At 43.1% G+C, this 13,523-nt stretch overlaps 1 long non-coding RNA gene across 1 annotated transcript; it reads right to left on the bottom strand.

Moving 5' to 3' along the window:
- Positions 1-3,963: 3,963 nt before the first annotated feature.
- On the bottom strand, positions 3,964-13,092 carry LOC129628296 (uncharacterized). The gene is made up of 5 exons (XR_008702759.1): positions 12,624-13,092; positions 12,420-12,489; positions 11,923-12,324; positions 5,756-5,949; positions 3,964-4,267 (listed from the first exon to the last, which is right to left on the bottom strand). It is a non-coding gene; the product is annotated as an uncharacterized LOC129628296 (long non-coding RNA).
- Between the last annotated feature and the right edge of the window lie 431 nt (positions 13,093-13,523).

The raw sequence follows: 13,523 nt of genomic DNA, 5'->3' as shown, positions 1-13,523 counted from the left end.
TGACAGCACTCTGAGACGGACCCTGCCTCTGAATCCAGTCCCCTTTCTAGACCCAACCTTGTCTCTGTGCCTTGGAGATGCCTGTCATCCTATACTCCCCAGTATGTCCCTGGCTCCAGCCCATTTCCAATTACTAGTGCCCACTATCGATCCGATTAGTTCAGTTGATTCACATCTGTCTTGGAGTTTGAGAACCCAGAATTTTCACTCCTCTTCAGTCATTTGTAAGACATATTATATAACGGGAAGAACATGATATTTAGACTCACACGTCCTGGATTTAATCCTGGCTTTGTTATTCACTAGATGTACAAACTCGGGTGATTTGTTTCACCTCCCTCAGCCTCAGTTTCCTTATCTGTAAAATGGGAATCTAAATCCTGCTCTCCAGTTCCTTGATTGCCCAGGTGGGTGTGGCATCCAGAATTAGATTCTGATTTCCTGGTGAGTCAGGTCAGTATTTCTATAACTGCTTTACTGGAAGTCCCCAAAGTCCCCTATGTTCTTTAGGACAGAAAGCTTATCCAGGCTTCCTATACTCGCCAACAATTTTTTTAAAACTCCTAACCAGTCTCTTAGTTACTCTCCCATAGTTTAACATATAGAGTCTCTCTTTGTGTGCATGCTAAGTCACTTCAGTCATGTCTGACTCTTTGCAACCCTACGAACTATAGCACGCCAGGCTCCTCTGCCCATGGGATTCTCCAGGTGAGAATACTGGAGTGGGTTGCCACACCCTCCTCCAGAAATCTTCCCGACCCAAGGATTGAACCCATGTCTCCTACGTCTCCTGCATTAGCAGGGAAGTTCTTTACCACTAGCACCATCTGGGAAGCCCCTCTCTTTGTCTACTCTTTTTCAATCGACCTTGGAGAGTCAGTTGGGCAGTGTATTGCTTTTGGTTTGACCCCAAGAAGATGTCTCTCTTTAGGCCACCATGCAGTTCCATGAATTGGAAGGAAGCAGTAGGCAAATTAAGTCCCCCACCAGCCCCAGAACCACCCCCTTCCCTCTATCCCCCTTGCCTAGCTCAGACTCCCAGACCCTGCCAGGAGCCAAGACCCTGGCCCTCTCCTTTGCACAAAAAGAGATTCGGCATACTTGCTGTGTCTTGCCTTTTGCATCCTTTGCCCAACATCCTTTTTACCTTTGGCCTGTGTGGGCTAAAGACATGATGTTAAATTACACAGTCAGGTAATCGATGTAAAAATAAAGTTTGAAATGAAGCATCGCTACACCAGAAGACATCACATTTCCAAGAAGCACCCTCTGCTAATGAACTCAGAGCTGGAGATGGTGGAAGCCTCCACACAGGCATCTCCCTCCTTCCCTGGGGAGGAGGCGGCAGCAGCCAGCAGGCTGGCCCCATGGCTTTATAGGTGGGGAGCCACAGGCATTCAGATGCTGAGCGATGCTCCTGGAGATCAGAGGGCTTTTGTGAATGAGGCGCTCAAACATGGGCTGGCCTACTTCCCGCGTGGTTTTACAATGGACGGGATTTATGTCTTGGCTTTTCCTGTCAGAAGCCTCCCAGTCACCATATGATGATGAGTCTAATCCCCAGGGATTTGGGTGTGAAGACAGAATGGTTTTGGCTGCCCTCCTTTCCCCTCAAGTCTCTGCTTTACAGCAAAGGCAGTGTTCTTGAGTCAGGCAGGATTCCGAAATGAGGTCTGCACCTGGTTGCAAAGACAGCCTGGGGGAAATCTGCCTGATTATGGGTTTTAAGAAATGACCTTCCTGTGGTTCTGTCTCTCAGCTGAAAAAAACCCACAAATTACTGGGTCAAGATTATTTGTGTTCTTTTTGACTATATACAATGAGATAATCCCAGGAGAGAACAGTTGAGATCTTCACTTTTATTGCCTAGCAAAGGGCCTGCCACAGTGTAGGAACTCACAAATCTGCATTCACAGGATGTATCTATTCCAACTTATCTGAGAGGCAAGGCAGGGAGATGCTTACAATGAGGGCCAAGGGCCCTGTCATGGGCAGAGAAATCCAAAGTGAAAGTGAAAGTGAAGTCGCTCAGTCCTGTCCGACTCTTTGCGACCCCGTGGACTAGACTATTGCAAAATTTTCCTATTCATCCATCTGCTTCCAGCACTCACCGGCTTCTTCTACTGTCCAACGTTTTCTTCAGACTGATCCCAAAGTCCTGTTTCTAAAATGCAAGGCTTATCATGACTTTCGCTTGATTGCAAACTTTCAGTGGCTCCCTATTTCCCACTCCAGTATTCTCAGCTCCTCACATCCCAAGATTAAAAAAAAGTCTCATTCTTGCTGAGCTTTGGATATGCCCTACAGCCTCTTCTTTCTCTGAAGTGGCAGATTCCCCATACTCTGAAGACAGAGTGCCTTGTGTGTTGAGAAGCGTTCTCCTGCCTTTGCGCATTATCTAAACAGTGGGGATGTATAATGTTGAAAACGCTTTGAACAAAATATACTGCCTACCCAGTGATTCTGATATTTCCTTCCAGAGACACATCATGGTGAAGAATAACTACCCTAGGAGAGAAAATCCATGCCCTGCGTGAGAGCTTTTTCATGATGGGTCCCTGCTGTCATCTGTGCCTTCATCTCCCACTGCTTGCCAGCTCACCCCATCCCCTGTGTCCCCATCAGCTCCTTGTACTCGTCATTGTGAACCCCCAGCAGCTCACCCACTCTCCTGTGCTGTTTCTGGCCTCTATACTTTTGCACGGGCAATTTTCTCTGTTGGCGTCAACATTTATTGCATGCTTGCAAAGTACTAGACACTATGTTAAGAGATTTACATGTTTTAACTCAGCCATCAGAATAATCCTCTAAGGCACTACAATTGTTGATCCTATTGTAGAAAATGAAATTGAGGCTCAGAGAGGTTAAGTAACCTCAGAGAGGTTATCTTAATCTACAAAGCTGACGGTGATAGAACTAGGAATGGGTACATGCATTTTTGCTTCCAGATTGCATGTATTTAACCCCAAGCTACAGCTGTCTCTTCTGTGTTTTCCTGGTAAACCTTTCTTCATCCTTCAATACTCCACTGATGCACCACTTCTTCCCTGAAGTCTTTTCTGGCCTCTCTGGGTAAAGTTAAACATACCCTCTCATGCCCCATTGAGACCTCTCGGTGGACTCTCACCAAAACGGAAGGCGATTATTAGTCCCTCGCCCCACCCACACACCCATGAGGATTTCATCTGTGCATCTCTCGAACCTACACTGGCCCATCCTGGATGTACAATAGAGTTTTGTTGAATGGAATTTCACACTCTTAATATATGAATCATTTCCTTTCTTAGTCGTGGCTTTGTGAATCAGCTCTGCCTCCCAGTTATCCTCAGCACCCGTCTTCTAGAATATGCTTTCAGCTGTAGAGAACACAAGAGCAAACTTTCCAGCAATGGGAGGACTCTTGAAGTTAAATTAAGAACATGTAAGTAGACCACAGAATTACTGAGGCCAGCATCACTCAGCTTCACAAAATGTGCTTCTTCAACCAGGACATCCATATCATGTTATAGGCATGGCTCCAGTCTCCCAAAGAAGCAGCTCCTTCACTGAGTTTACAAATTTCTGTTCCCCTTACCTATAGCTACAAATCAAACCATCTTAAGCCTTATTCATCTCTTGTGCTTTTGAACCTGTGACTGAGAACAGGCTTGGCAGGGCCAACTCATCTTACTCCACATGAAGCCTGGGGCATCTGGTAAGACTGGCTGTGGGGAGCTTTTCAGGTAAATCTCCCTCTTCCTGCAGTCTCAGGACCACCCCATGTGGCCTCTGCCTGTGCTCTTTCTAGCCTGGTGGCCTCACAGTGGTTAGACATCATCCATGGCAATTGGCTTCCCAGGGTGAGTGCTCGAAGACGCCCAGGCTGAAGCTCCAAGACTTCTAATTACATGGTCTCAGAGTTGCAGAACACCATTTCCATAGCATTTTATTGATCAAGAGAAACACTAAGCTCAACCTCGATTCAAGAGAACAGAAATTAGACTGTCTCAAAAGGATGAGTAGCAAAGAATTTGAAGCCATTTTTTAAATGTATTTTTTAATTTATTTTTGGCTGTGCTGTATCTTTGTTGCTGTGCTCGGGCTCTCTCTAGTTGTGGTGCTCGGGCTTCTCATTGCAGTGGCTTCTCTTGGTGTGCCTTAGGGCACGTGGGCTTCAGTAGTTGCAGCGGACAGGCTCCAGAGTTCAGGCTCAGTGGTTGTGGCACACGGGCTTAGTTGCCCCTCAGCATATGAGATCTTCCTGGACCAGGGATCGAACCATTATCCCCTGCATTGCAAGGCAGAATCTTAACCACTGGACTATCAAGGAAGCCCTGAAGCCATTTTTTAATATACCACAGTACCTAAAGCCATGATCCCCTGGAGAAGGAAATGGCAACCCACTGCAGTATTCTTGCCTGGGAAATCCCATGGACAGAGAAGCCTGGCGGGCTACAGTCCATGGTGTTGCAAAAGAGTCAGACATGACTGACAGACTAAACAACAACCACAAACAACCCAAAGCCAAAGAACAAGTACAAGAGACACTGGGGTACAGAATGTGGCACTTTAGACACTCAGGACAATAGGAAACCCAAACGATGTGAGAAGACCTGCCTGAACACAGAAGAAGGGACACAGCAAGAATCCCAGGAAAGAGCTTAAGGGTACTCCTCCGAGCTTCATATTTGTCTGTGAGACTTTCTGATAACAAGAAAAACAATGAGAACCAACTAAGTATTTGCTATACATTTTCTCTTTTAAGACAGTGACATCTACTAACTCATTTAATCCTCTTAAATGAAAACTGGAGCTCTGTGAGGTCAAATAACATAGGTCACACAGTTAGCTGAGCATCCCTCGTGTCTCAGATGGTAGAGTCTGCCTGCAATGTGGGAGACCCAGGTTCGATCCCTGAGCCAGGAAGATCCCCTGGAGAAGGAAATGGCAACCCACTCCAGTATTCTTGCTTGGAAAATCCAGTGGATGGAGAAGCCTGGAGGGCTACAGTCCATGTAGTCGCAGAGTCGGACACAGCTGAGCAACTAACACACATCCATACACCCACACACAGCTAACAAGCAGTAGAGCCAGAATTCCAGCTTTGATCATCCATTCCTAGAGCTGAGTTTAAGGCCATTCCATACATACTTCTAAGATCAAGCACATTTTCTTCACACACAGGCAGATGTGTGGAGAGAGCGTCTTCTCAAGCTCTGGGTCAGGTCTTAGTCTGTATCTTTTTTTGTGTGTGTCATAAATTTAAACTTTATTAAAATTAATTTCTTCATAGACCTTTACTAGTTTTTTATGATTTATTCTTTCCAGACCATAGCCTGTTTTCTTTTTTTTTAATTTAAATTTATTTATTTTAATTGGAGGCTAATTACTTTAAAATATTGTATTGGTTCTGCCACACATCAACATGAATCCGCCACGGGCATATACGTGTTCCCCACCCTGAACCCCCCTCCCACCTCCCTCCCTGTACCATCCCTTCGGGTCATCCCAGTGCACCAGCCCCAAGGACCCTGTATCGAACCTGGACTGGCGATTCATTTCTTATATGATATTATCTTAGACAGAGATTTTTTTATCCCATTTAGCTAGAATAAGACCTAAGCATACGTATTTCCCAGATGATTCTAATGGGTGGCCAAAGTGGAAGATAACTGGTCTGAGCCATGTTCTCTGAGACCCCACATTCCAAAAGTTAGCCCTGGTTTTGATTTGATTTGACCATGACACCCAGGATCCTAACTCATGTCAGGCTTACCAAGAGGGTGAGGCCAGTGCTGGACGTGCATGTGAACGGGTGAATCATTCTCCCTGTGCTGCCGGGCAGCAGTTCATTTCTTGCTTAGCACCTTCCGCAGAGCCTGGAAACCCCATGAGAACAGGAACTGTGTCTGACTTGCTCCGCACTCCATCCCCAAGCATCCGACACACTTCCCGGCATGTCTCAGACACCTAGTAAAGAGGTGTTGAATTAACAAGTAGATGACTCACTACACTTGTCTACAAGGGTCAATGTAGTGGAAAAAGCGAGGACTTTGGAGTCAGGAAGACCCAGGTCATAATCTCAGTTTTACATTTCAAGAGAGTTTCGGGGATGCTTTAAAGCTTGTTAGACAAAAATAACACATCATCAGGATTACCTTGCAAAGTCTTTCTAATGGTGCCTCAAGTAAGGCTGGCACAGTCAGTCTTTCTTCCAGAAACAGACCTCTATTTCTCCAGTCGAGCAACAGACCAACTTAGCTTGCATTTTGGAGACAAGTCATAAGAAAATAGCTATCTTTAAATCCTGGAATCATCCTCAGTTTGGCCAGTTGCTTTTTCATCTCTGAGCAAGTACATGGGGATGAGACCTCCAAGCCCAACAGCTCACAGCTCCTGAGTGTGGAGTGGGAAGATTAGTAACCCCCATCACTCAAATTTGTATATAAATGTCATTTTTATTATATATGTTGCATTAATATACATTTTAATATAATATATGTGTTTATCACTTAAAATTTTATTTTATTTTGTTTTATTTGCATTCATGTACATTGAATGCTCAAATAAATTCCCAGTTTGCTTCTTTGTCAAGCAACATGACTGGCCTGGTCTGCAAACAAAACAAGAGAGGGAGAAAAGGAGCCGTGGGAACCATAAGAAAAAGAAAAGAAACCAACACAGAACAAGAGAGCAGAGACAACGTCTGAACAGCACACACTCTGTTTTCTGATTTCCTCCAACAAAACTCCTTTGAGAATTCTATCTTGACTTCTCCATTTAATTAACAAATGTTCTTGCAGTGTTAACATATACCAGGCACTATTCTAAGCGCTTTATAAATATTATCTCAATCTTCACAATATCCCCATGAGCATATTATTACTCTCATTTTACGGAGGAGGAGACTGAGGCATGGAAAGGTAGACTCATTGGCCCAAGGTCACTAGCTACTAAGACACAAAGCTGAGGTTCCAACCTTCCCAGTTTGGCTGCACTCTTTACTGCTACTCACCCCCCTTTACCCCAGTGGCATGGCCTTGGATCCTTGCCATTTATGCTTCCCAGGTGGCACAGTGATAAAGAATCTGCCTGCCAATGCAGGAGACATGGGTTCAATCCCTGGGTCAGGAAGATGCCCTGGAGAAGGAAATGGCAACGCACTCCAGTATGCTTGCCTGGGAAATTCCATGAATAGAGGCTAAAGTCCATGGGGTCGCAAAGTGTTGGAACGACTGAGCACAAATACTGGCTTACGGTCTACCCCACACTCCACTCAGTCTCCTCACCCTCAGTCCATTCTTCCTGTTGTCGTATAAATCTGCTTAAAGGCCAGTCTGAAGCTTCAGCCTCTACTTCATACCTGTAGCAGGATTTGCCTAACAAAATTTCTCAGAACAGGATACGGGACAAACATATTTGGGGAAAGGCTATTACACTTCTTCTTGGGGAGGGGGGCTTCGTATACGGGCAGGGCAGTGGGAGAGACAAAGTGCAGGGTACAAGACAGGCTCAAGGACGTATTGTACAACATAGGGAATGTAGCCAATAATTTAGTCATAGATGTAAAGGAAATGTAGCGTTTAGAATTTTTATAAAAATAAAATTTATTTTTATAAAGTTGCTGCACAGCCTCAGAGCAAAGGACTCACCTTAGCTTCACCCAGCATTTCCTGAACTTATTGGGGAGCAGACCGTGTTCGGGCAGTGGCTGCTTGCTCACATCTCCCAGCGTGACTGTCTTATAGAACTTGAGACATGTTGGCCTACAGCATAAAGAATAAACTCCATATTTTTTCAAAAAGGTCTCCTTTAAGACCTGGCTTGGTTCACCTTTTCATCTCGTCTCTGACCTCTCTCGCCCTTCCCTAACTTACTGGATTTCCCTTCTTTGAACCTGCCATCCCATTTCATATATATATACATACATATATATATATGTATAATTATAGTTGATTTATAATACTGTTACTTTCAGGTGTACATCATACTGATTCAGGATTTTTTTTGCAGATTACGTTTCATTATAGCTTATTGTAAGATATTAGTATAATTCCCTGCACTATATAGTAAATCTGTGTTGCTTATATATTTTATATATAGCAGTTTATAGCTGTCAAATTCCTTACTGCTCATTTGTCCCTCCCATCCCTCCATCCATCTCCACTTTGGTAACCATGATTTTGTTTTCTGTCTGAAGTCTGTTCCCCTTTTGTATATAGGTTCATTTGTGTTACTTTTTATATTTCATATAAAGTGATATCATATAGTATTTGTCTTTCTCTGATTTACTTCACTTAGTATGATAATCTCTAGGTCCATCCATGTTACTGCAAATAGCATTTTTCTTTCTTTTTTATGACTAATACTACATTGTGTGTGTATATGTGTGTGTGTTAGTCACTTAGTCATGTCTGACTCTTTGCTACCCCATGTACTGTAGCTTGCTAGGTGTCTCTGTCCATGGAATTTTCCAGGCAAGAATATTGGAGTGGGTTGCCATTCCCTTCTCCAGAGGATCTTCCCAACCCAGCAACTGAACCCAGGTCTCCAGCACTGCATGCAGATTCTTTACCATCTGAGCCCCCAAAGAAGCCCATATATATACCACATTCCCACATCTTCTTAAGCCATTCATCTGTTGATGGGCATTTGGATTGCTTCCGTGTTTTGGCTATTGTGAATAGTCCTGCTATGAACACTGGGGTGCATGTATCTTTGAATTAGAGTTTTTGTTTTTTCCCAGATATATGCCCAGGAACCTCCATACTATTTTCCATGCCATCTCTTTCTTTCCTCTGTGCTTTACTTCTGTCGTTTCCTCTGCCAGGAATTCCTCCCTCTTTTCTCCGCTGTAAACTCCTAATCATTCTAAAAAGAATTTCCAATATGTCCCCGTCTCTGCAGCCTTTCCCATGTGGTCCACTCTTCCTCACTGCACAGTGTGTTTAATACCAACCCCCTCTGGGTCCTCAGAGATCTTTATCAATTCTTTTAAAGCGATCGTATCTTCTATTTAGCTGGCTCAGACGGTAAAGCGTTTGCCTGCAGTGCAGGAGACCCGGGTTCGATCCCTGGGTTGGGAAGATCCCCTGGAGAAGGAAATGGCACCCCACTCCAGTACTCTTGCCTGGAAAATTCCATGGACTGAGGAGCCTGGTGGGCTATAGTCCATGGGGTCGCAAAGAGTCGGACATGACTGAGCGACTTCACTCTACTCACTCTTTCTATTATATTGCCTTTCTTTTAATTCCATAATTATTGAGCAAGAATTGTGTGCTAAGCTTTGTGTTCAGTATCTTATGTGAGTTTTAAAATTTATGCTCCATAAAAACTTTGAGTTAGATATTATTTTTGTTGTTGTTCTTATTACTTCTATTGTTATTTGCTTTTTAATGAAAAGGAATCTGAGGCTCAGAAAAGTCATAAACCTAAGGTCACTTAGCTCATCCATCACTGGATTTGAACCCAGATCTCCTTGGGAACCCATTCTATTCATTTTAATTCCACATATATGTCTTCTTCCCTGTTATCTGTTGGTTTCAAGAGCACAGGCTCTTCTTACTCATCTCTCTACCCTCAGCTTCTAGCCCAGGACCTGCCAAGAAGAATGTAATAACTGCTTGTTTCATAAACGAACTGTGGGTGGGAAGTGATCCAAGTGGTGATTCTCCAGCCTTAACACTTCTTTCCCCTGACCTCTGCTTCCTCAGGTGAGACCCTTCTCTCTGGCTTTTACCCTCTGACCACAGAGAGAAGTATCTGCAGAATCTTGGCTCCACAGCCCTCAGCAGACAAGGGATGAGCTCTGGGTCTTAGATATTTTGCCAAGACTGTTTAAGTTAATATTTATCAAGTACCTCCAATGTGGCATATTCATGATTACCACCCTGGTGTAGGTGCTGTTATGAAACCCACCTTACAGATGAGGAAACTGAAGCACAAAGATGACAAAACCTGCCTGAGGGCCCACAGCTATTGAGCATTCCATGCCAAAATCTGGCCCCAGAACCCATACTCTATCAGTGAACCATACAGCCTCCCAACAGCCCCTGCAAAGAGAAAATAGCAACTTCTAGACAGAAAAGGAAGTTCCTGTTCTGTTTAGGAATTGCAGTGGTCAGTAGACTGATCTCCTCAATGGATCTATTGCTGGCTCAGCAGCATTTCCAAGGAAATCACTGAGGTGGGTGCCCTACTCAGCGGGAGATTATAGTAAACAGCCAGGTAATGTCTGTCTGTGTCACTGTTGCTTTCTGTCTCTGATTCTTTCCGTCATTCTCTCTCTGCTGACCCCCTCCAGCTTTTCTATTCTTTCTCCTTCTTTTCATCTCTTTCTCTCTCTCTGACTCCTTTTCCAGTTCCATAGCTCAATGCACACCCTTAATAACTTGGGAGATTCACTTTAAAAAAAAAACAGAACTCAAGTTTTACAAGCAAATTCATTTTGGTAGAGGTGGGTGGGAAGAGATCTACCTGTGTTTATGGCGGGATTATACTGGAGGAGCAGAAGCAGGAGCCAGGTCAGGGGAAATGCAACCTTCAAAGCCAGAATGAGCCTGTAGCCAGTTGGATACTTGTGTCATTTATTACTTTATTTTCTCAATCATGTCTTTTGAATTTCCCGAATCTTAATCCAAGAAATCTCTTCTCAACGCTCAGGTGGTAAATTATTTATCTGTCTTGCTTTCTCTTTCAGTAACCTTGTCTCCCTGAGGGAATACACCGACTACTAGAAAGTTGCCCCAGACAGAGCACTGTAGGAAGGATCCAGGGTGTCAAGTCATGGAGATTAGTTCCAGAGAGGCTATGGGTTCAGATCACAGTTCTGCTGGGTTCTTGGATAAGTTACTTGATTTTCTCACCTCTAAAATGGGGATGATAATAATATCCACCTTGTAAAACTACAAGATTGTATGTATTATGTATGTACAGCATTTATACGAGTTCTTGGAACATTGTAAATGCTTTATAAATGTTTGCTTTTGCTGTTATTTTGATTCTTGTTGGTAGAAGGAGTAATCATTAGTGAGATGGGCTGGTTGAAAGGGAGGAAATTCTCTAAAAACTTTCCATGTATTGATCAAAAAATATTTTTTTATATGGGCCATTTTTAAAGTCTTTATTGAGCTTGCTATACTATTACTTCTATGCTTTGATTTTTTGGCCACGAGGCATGTGGGATCTCAGCTCCCAGATGAGGGACCAAACCGGCACCCCCTGCATTGGAAGGTGAAGTCTTAACTGCTGGACCACCAGTAAGGTCCTTCCATTTATTTTTATTGACCCTCTTTGGTTTTACTTCATCAAACATTTCTTGATCATTGTCTGACCAAATGCTAAGGACTCAAAAAGAAGTAAGGCCCCAAATTAAGTATATACATAAGTAGATAAATAAATAATAGGTAGATAGATAAAGATCATCCCATCACCTACAGGCTTAATCCTCCTTGAGAAGTTGGCATATTGGCAGTCAACTCCAATAAATATGTTACTTACTTAGATAGACAAAGGCACAATATTCAGGGATACCTCACTGCGAGGAGAATGTCCAGTCTCAAAGCACACCAAAGATGAGTGAGAGTGGAGTAGGTGAATTGAGATAGGACTAGAATTCCAGGGTGAGACCATGACGTGAGCACAGCACATGCAGGAAAAGAGCACTGTCAGTGAAGCACCAAAGCCATGAGATATCGTTAAACCATAGCAGAGAGTTTAGGAAATGAGACACGTAAGAGGAGGACCAAATTATGGATGGGGTGCCAAGTATTTTTGGAATTTACCTTGGTTTGTTCCAGGAAAAGATCCCCAAAAGACTCACAGTTCTTATCTCAAGTAATAAAAATTCACATAAATGGTTTCCCCATTCATCTCCCCCAAAAGAGCTCTCTTGACAAGCAATAGATCATTCTCAGTGGCTATAATTAGCAGGTTAGTACTTACCCCAAATAAGGAAATCCATTCCCAGCTTGGACCTGCTTTGGACTCAGAGGACTCTGGATGATCTGGTTATCTATTGCCACCTAAAAAACCACTCCCAAACTTAGTGGTTGAAAACAAAAATTTATTATCACTTAGCTCATCTAAGTAATTCTCGCTTAGTGTCACTTGTGAGATTGTAGCTGAACATTGGCTGGGCTATGGTCATCTGAAGACTCCACTCCAGGGTTGGATGTCCAAGATGGCTCATTCACATGGCTGGGAGTTGATGCTGGCTGTTGGGAAGAAACTCAGTCGGGCTCCTGACCACAGCCTCTTCAGATGGTGTGACTTCTCACAACATGGTGGGTGGGCTTCAAAAGGGAACTTCCCAATGGTAAGCATTTTAAACAGCCCAAGCAAAAACTGCAAAGAAGTTGCCATTACTTCCACCATATCCTCTTGATCAAAGCAGTCATAGGGCTCACCCAGATTCAAAGTGATGGAAAAATAGACTCTACCTCTTGATGGAGAAGCGGCAAGGATCCATTGTAGAAGACCATATGGGATAAAGGATATCACTGCGACCATCTTTGGAAAATGCAATTTGTCACACTGGCACAAAGAGGACACTTCCCAAGAATGTTTAGGAATATACTCTCATTAAGAATATGTACCCCAAATGGCCTTGATGTTCCAGGCCGAGAGAGGAGCCATAAACTTACCCTAAAAGTTAGTCAACACTTCTGAGAACTCTTGCATGGAAGGAAGAGCACTGGACTAGAGACCTGGATTCGAGTCTAGCTCTTCTACTAATTAGCTGAGTGGAGCTGAGATAAGTACTTCTCTCTGAACCTCAGTTTTCTTGTCTGACAAATGAGAACACTGAAAAAAAAAAATCTCAAAAATTCCTATTTTAGAGATGCCTAGAATTTCAATGATGCTATAAGGGGTTTATAACACCAGACTGAATCCAGTTTCATTAATTATTTTATCGATTGGCTCTTTTTATAGAGATAGTGCGACCATGATATCCCCAGTTTGTCTAGAGCAGTCATGGATTATGCCTATTGTTTCAGTTCAACTATGAATAACACCCCTTTTTACTCTCAAAAGCATCACAGTTTGGATGATAATTATATGATCACCTTGCAATAGGGCATAGATCAATGACTTTTAGCTCTGTCGTTATATGTAAGCAATGGGCCTATTTCACTATTGAAACTTCATTAAGTTGAGTACTGAATCTCAGTCTAGATTCTTCTGATTGTAAGCAACAAAATTCAGTTTAAACTAGCTTATGCCAAAAATAGAATGTATTTGATAGATACTAAAGTACTTTGCAGGAGTTAAGGACAATGAAGACTTTGGGGGTCTGAAACAAGGAAGAGAAATGTTGTCAGGTACTCAGGCAATACTATCTTTAGGGCACTGAGATTGTGTTTTCTTTCTTTCCTGACCAGCTTTCTCTGTTTCTTCAAGTTCATGGTGATCAGAAGATGGCTGTCCATGGTTACCATTTGTTACGTTCAGTTACAGCTATGCACAGAGACTAACTTATTACCAATTCCAAATTCCTTGAAAAGAAAATGTAATTAGTCTAATCCTGGTCCATTTTTCTAAGA

The sequence above is a fragment of the Bubalus kerabau genome, chromosome 15 (genome assembly GCF_029407905.1).
Source record: "Bubalus kerabau isolate K-KA32 ecotype Philippines breed swamp buffalo chromosome 15, PCC_UOA_SB_1v2, whole genome shotgun sequence".
NCBI lineage: Eukaryota > Metazoa > Chordata > Mammalia > Artiodactyla > Bovidae > Bubalus > Bubalus kerabau.
This window is presented reverse-complemented; position numbering and strand designations above follow the sequence as displayed.